The sequence below is a fragment of the Brachyhypopomus gauderio genome, chromosome 16 (assembly GCF_052324685.1).
Source record: "Brachyhypopomus gauderio isolate BG-103 chromosome 16, BGAUD_0.2, whole genome shotgun sequence".
Classification (NCBI taxonomy): Eukaryota; Metazoa; Chordata; class Actinopteri; order Gymnotiformes; family Hypopomidae; genus Brachyhypopomus; species Brachyhypopomus gauderio.
The window spans coordinates 19,666,146-19,672,682 of record NC_135226.1 but is presented as its reverse complement, the minus strand read 5'-3'; the positions used below and the strand labels follow the sequence as shown (position 1 = coordinate 19,672,682).

The following is a 6,537-nucleotide window of genomic DNA, read 5'->3' as shown; positions in this document are numbered from 1 at the left end:
TTTAACCCATCTGTGCAGTTAGAACACACACACTCGTGATTACTAGGGGGCTGTGGATCACACGTGCTCAGAGCAGTGGGCAGCCCTAGCCCGGTGCCCGGGGAGCAGTTGGGGTTAGGTGCCTTGCTCAAGGGCACCTCAGTCATGGCCTCAGGTCTGGGAATCGAAGCCACGACCCTCCGGTCACAAGAGCAGTTCCCTACCACCAGACCATGGCTGCCCCACTTTATATAGTTTTTTTCAAAAGTCCAGATTAATTCTCTTTTTTGTTGGCTGTGTACTTGAAACTAAACTATAAATGGGTTAAAATATCTTGATAGTTATCATATAAAGACTTGATATATTATGGCAAAAAGCTATTCTATTTGTTTCCCAAAATGTTTGAAGTTTAGATGTTGTGACTAAATAAGTAAAGTGGTCGTGTTTAACACCAGGTTGAACTCGACATTAAATCATTCTGCCCAGGGGCAAGAACTATGAAAACAGACCAACTGTTCCTGTCCAATTTTCTCCAGCAACACTTTTGAGCCAAAGCAAGACGGCACCAGTGGAACACACACACACACACACACACACACACACAGGTGCAGTCTAGTCTACTTCCCAAGATTCCCAAGGTTGTCAGTGCAAAGGTAGCCTGATTTATTCAACCCAAATTAGTGCAATACTTAAGTCTTTAGTGCCAGATTTCACAGCAGTCTTTCCCCATAGCCAATGGGCTGTGGGTGTACCAATTACACAATACAACATCTACAGAAATGTTCATGTGACACAATCTTTTGACTGCAAAACAGGTGGAGCAGTGAAACGAATCGCAGTGCAATGACGGTGACATTTTTATAAAGATGTCACAACATCTGTTTCCTTAGTGCTTGAATACAGGTGCAATAAATTATCTTTTTGGGTAACATGAATTATGTGAATTAATTATGCCAATAAATGTGACTTCAGTAGCCAAAAATAATATGAATAATGGGGTGCAATAAATATGAAATATGACAATCAACACCAGAAGAGCTGGATAATGTGTGTCACTCATTTCTTTGTGGTGGGTGGGACGTGACAGGAAGTGCAGACGTGTGCAGAAACAGGAAGACGTTTATTAACAGGGTGTGGGTATGGTAGGAAGAACAAAAACAGAGAGAGAGAGAGATGTATATATATATCGAAAAACACAATCCAAGGTCAAGGTCAAAAATACAGTCCAGAGTAAAATCCACAATCCAGGCAACCGAATCTGAAGGGCTCATCTAAAAGGGTAAACAGGCAGGCAAGGTCAAAAACACCATAAAATAAAAATACAAGAAATATGAGAAACCGGGACGCTTACAAGAAACTTCACAAAAGAGCCATAGAACCCGTGCTGGTATATATGAGATAGTGGATAATAGGAAGCAGGTGATGATGATGATGATGATGATGATGATGATGATGATGGTGGGAGGATTCTGGGTTAGGTAGTGGGATTCTGGGTAGTGGAGTCTGTATTGCTAGGTTGCATGACATTCTTAAGTTATCGATGTTGTTTTGTACACATGTGGGAATTGGTATATCAATTTACTATAAATCATAACTGAACTTATTGGAAATATGTGGATAAAACTTTGCATGCTACTGAACTCAACAGTTTATAATAAATTTGATGTTTAGCTTGCAACGTTAGCACACAACTACATAGGCTGTAGGGGGCGGTAGTGATCTGAGGTGGAATGTGTGGGAAGTACGGAGTAGGTCTCACGGTGGTCTCATGGTGGTCTCACGGTGGTCTCATGGTGGTCTCACGGTGGTCTCATGGTGGTCTCACGGTGGTCTCATGGTGGTCTCATGCTGGTGGTGCGCAGACAGGGAGATCCCATCTAATAATTCCATCATTTTCAATCACCTCAATTTTGTTTTGCTGAAGAACGAAATCACATCTGGTGAAGATCTTAGAAGGTGTAAAAAGATTCTTGCACCAATACTTTACACAATGTAAAAAATGTTAGATTGTCTTGTACTCAGGTCAAAGAATTACTATATACCATATTGCAAATATTGTCTAACAATCTATTCCAAGATTCTTGTATACCAAAGTCCTTTAACTGTTTCACCAATCACCATTTCCTCCATAATAAAACAATAAAACCATTCTCATGCTTAGATCCAAGACAAGCTGTCTGAAAAAGGATTTGGAGAGATGTGAGAGCCAGTGAGTGTCAGTCTGTTGAGTGTAGACCTGCTTGTGTGATACAGAACTGAGACACATGTAATAGTGCTGCATACTGCAGAAGCTACACAGGGCGGCTCTAGCGCAGTGGCTGACCAGACATTAACAGCTGAGCCCAGAGTATCTTGTTACACAAGGTACTTACAGGGCCAAGTACATAGTGAAGCTCAGACAGAGCTAATCTATATATGTCAAGGTCAAATCAATGGAGTGGGGTGAAGTTTATATTCAAAGTTACTAAAGTAATACTAAAAATTTAGAAAAAGGATATTGGAAGTTCTTAAGAGAATAATCATAAATACAGTTATTTAATTGGGAACAAGAGAGGGATTCGTTTATTTTAATAAATGAGATTTATATACTTTTTTTAAGCAGCAGCAGTAGGGAGAGATAACACCAACTATGTCAATATAAAAAGGTTTATATGTGACGGGCAGGGAGTGCGAAGCCTCCCCTACTTTAGTGGCAAGCCGCCATCAGCATTCGTGGAGACAGTATGCATCGTTAAGCACATTCCCAACAACCAGTATAACGAGCTGGAATATGATTCTGCAGTAGTCAGTTATTTTCGCCACCCTACGCTACAAAATACAAAATACGGGACACTGCAACCACCATGTAAATAAATGGAACCCAAAACAAAAACTTAAACAGGAACCAGCAATCTGACGGATCTGAAGGAGGCGGATCCAGAAGAAAAACTACTGGGAGTCCAAAATGAGACTCTGGAATCCGCTTAAGAAAAGTCAAAAGCACCTGCATCCAGACTGAGGAGACACACATAGGTGAATCTGGTATCTTCTCTCAGCCGTGGTGCATTAGAACCCTGAAATGTTAAACTACACAGAGTTGAAACAGAGCAGAACATGAATCGCCACATGACTCCATGACGTAGTGGTACAGCATTGTGGCCAAGCAACAGAACAAATGAACCAACTACTAACTACTTGTTATAAAGTAACTAAAAAGTCAACACCACCACAAGATCCTTCACCCGGAACTTGATATTGGAGGATAAGAAGAGAGGTTTATTAGAATTGGTAGCCATAAAGTGTGAACTATATCAAGGAGCTGCAATCTCCCCACACCATGGCCCTCTTGGTCAGATCAATGAGAATGTGGGCACAGGTGCACATCTACTCAGCAACCTTCTCCACATGGAGGAGATGATGCTTTTTGTCTAGATGAAAATGGGCACAGACTCACTGTTCCACCTGACCAGGATTTACCCTGAGGAGACAGGAATGCCATTTGTGCAGGACAGGACAGGACAGTGTGGCTGCTGGGGTAAGACACGTCCTCAAGAGTCCAAACATTGAGATAGTAGATAATGTGCAGAATAACAATGGTGGTAAAAGTTATTTTGGAAACATCCTAAAGACTGAATATGGTAAGTTGGGGGAAAATTTCACTACAAGACCTCATGGCTGGGACCCTTAAGCAGGAGTGGTTGTAGAATAGACCCAGAAGAGTTTAAATCACACACACAGTGAAAATACTCTACCCTCAAACTGCCAGGCCTGTGTGAGATGGCCCAAGTACAAGGTACACTACTTGTACATATGATAGTGAAGGAGCCATCTACTTTATCTGTTATGTAAAGTCCGTCACTGAAACAATTCAACACACTATATAGATTTTGTCTACATAGATGTCCAGGAGGAATACCCCCCCCCCCCCCCCCCCCCCCAGCACATTGTGATGCATGGTATTCACCAGGTCCAATCTTATTTTCTTAGCCAAACAGATGGAGATTAGAGTGGAGTGACTGACAGATCAATGCAAACAGAAATAAAATCTCTGGGGTCTGGGATCATCAAGCCAAGGTCCACACCCACCTAACACACGTGTTGATGTCACTGCTAGAGTAATTGGGGTTTTTGCATGTTCTACATATTTCATAGCTTATTTAAATGAGTATAACTGAATTGGTAGTAAAAAAAAATACTCCTTTAAATATTGATCACTTCCAGAGAAACAGGACACTTCAGTCAGAGGTCCTTCATCAAATGCACAAATTGCACTCTTTATACCATAAAAAATATATATACAGTACTACACACCCGATGCATTAGTCTGTAAAACAGCCCTATTAACCTGGAAGTCATCATCCAGAGCAGAAAGCCTGCAAGACTGTACCCTATATCCTATACGCTATACCCTTAGGCATGAGGACATGGACCTACAATTTTCCGATTTAAACCCTTCAGTAATGAAAGGATCCAATTTATACAAACAGGTTCAAGTCAATGTAAGGTAAACTTAAAGGTAGTAAAGCACAGGAGAATAAACAACAGAACGAGAACACAAGGAGAAAAAGAAAGTGGCACAGACTCAGGACAAATCATAAGGGAAAAAGACTCAAAACCTTCATGCTTGGTTAGCATGGTGTCCTTGGGGGAAGCCCAACATATAGCACAGAACGGTGGCGTCTGTGGGCTTAATGGAAGGAAGACAAGGTCCAGGTGAATGTATTGATTAGGAAGGGTGTGATGAGGACTGTAGAAGTGATTGATTTGTGTGATTGGTAGATGGAGGGCACTGATTGGCCGGGTGATAGAGGTTGGCTACATGTGATTAGCTATGTGAGTGATCATTTATTATTAATTTAATAAAAGTTATATTTATATTGTTTACATTATTAGCATTCAGTTTCATCATTTAGAATCTGTTCTTGTCAAGCACCGTACTAATGAGGAGTATTAGAATTACTGAAGTACTTAGGTTGTAAAGAGAAGGGCCACTCTCTTCTGCAGTAATGTAATATTATAAGTAAGATGGTACATGAAAAGAAGCTGAAGTGACATGTCAAATTTCCCATCAGCAGCAGGAAGTGAAACAACGGACTGCAGAAGGAATACAATGGACTGCAGATAACATTCAACTCTTGTGCAATGCTGATGGCTGTAGTTACTGTGTTTAAAACCACAATGTATGCCAAAAACTACAAGGTTCCAAATTATTTAAAAGAGAAACACTGACAGAATTTGTTGACTCTAGACTAAGCAGCACATGACCCAGGTCACTCTCTTCTGGTTTAGGGGTGGGGTCTACAGTTCTAGGATCTTATTCCAGGAAGCAGGATGGAGAGAGACAAGCCATGTTTGTTGGACGTCAAATCCCACCAGTGTCCAACCTGCACAAAGGTAGGCGTGCCGTGCAGAACCAGGAAGAACTGTTTGTTGTCTGGATGATGACTGGGTGAACATGGTCCGCTGGGATCAGGTGCACTTTAATCTTCGTTTTGTGCTTCTGTTCACATTGAAGAGGAACCTGAGAACCTGGACCTGGACCCCAAGGACCTGTTTCATGTTCACCTGCACTAGTTCAATACGAGTAATGCAATGGAACTGTACTTTCAAATATTCGTTGTAAATTTGACAAACATTATGCAAGATAGCAGCAGTGACTTTTACAATTGCAGACAATTATGTGAAACATCACGTGTGTTTCAGTGTTTTTGTCTGCTTAAAAATGCCTTTGGAAACAAAGTTCCTGTTCACATTCATATTAGTAGTGTAATCATATGACAAATCTGCTACTAATATTTGAGGATGCTGAGACACAGTTTAGGTATGGTTTACACATTTAGATATGTGTTTATACTCATTTCTTGACCTTTAGTAATTGGACTTCTACTTTATAGTGCTATTGGTGGTAGAGATGAAGCTTGTAATTTATGTTGGGTATAAACAAGACCGTCAAAGTCCAGTTGCCGTGTAAAAACTGTCAAAGTTTAATATTGCTGTAATAAATTGTACTGACACATTGTTTTGGGTATATCTGGACTTTGCATGTTTTTTCAAATATAGGTGAGGAACTGGAACAGATTATTAGTGACGTTAGTGTGAATGATCTTTCACTCATGTCCATTGAAGCACAAATACTGTTTTTCCTTTTGTACCAAATGCAGGACATTAAACACTGGAGTGGAACTCAAACTGGCATTACTGCAAAACAAAAGAAGAAACCAGAACGTGTAGTCCCAACAGATACTGTGCATCGCATTCTCCTTTAACTCTGCCTGTAAAATGAGTCTCTCCTGGTCTTTAAAAGGATCGGTTGGGCTACAGAGGGTGAGTTACATTTGCCTACTGAGTCCACGTTTAGAAATGCTTATTTGTGCATAGCCTATAATCCAATATAGAATCATTTTTGTACACACCTATTTTCACTCATTGTTAACCATTGTTTGAATGTTTGCTAAAACCTGGATCTTATTTCCTGTTACACAAAAGAAGTTAATGGTTGACTTCAAACAGCCAGTTCATTATGTTAAAAATATTCACTTGTACAATCACACACTATTACAGAAAATACCTATATGCTTT

At 40.4% G+C, this 6,537-nt stretch overlaps 1 long non-coding RNA gene across 1 annotated transcript; it reads right to left on the bottom strand.

Annotated features, from left to right (window-relative positions):
* Positions 1-1,053: 1,053 nt before the first annotated feature.
* Positions 1,054-5,083, bottom strand: LOC143478171 (uncharacterized). Its single transcript, XR_013121706.1, has 3 exons — positions 4,575-5,083; positions 1,739-1,897; positions 1,054-1,250 (listed from the first exon to the last, which is right to left on the bottom strand). It is a non-coding gene; the product is annotated as an uncharacterized LOC143478171 (long non-coding RNA).
* Between the last annotated feature and the right edge of the window lie 1,454 nt (positions 5,084-6,537).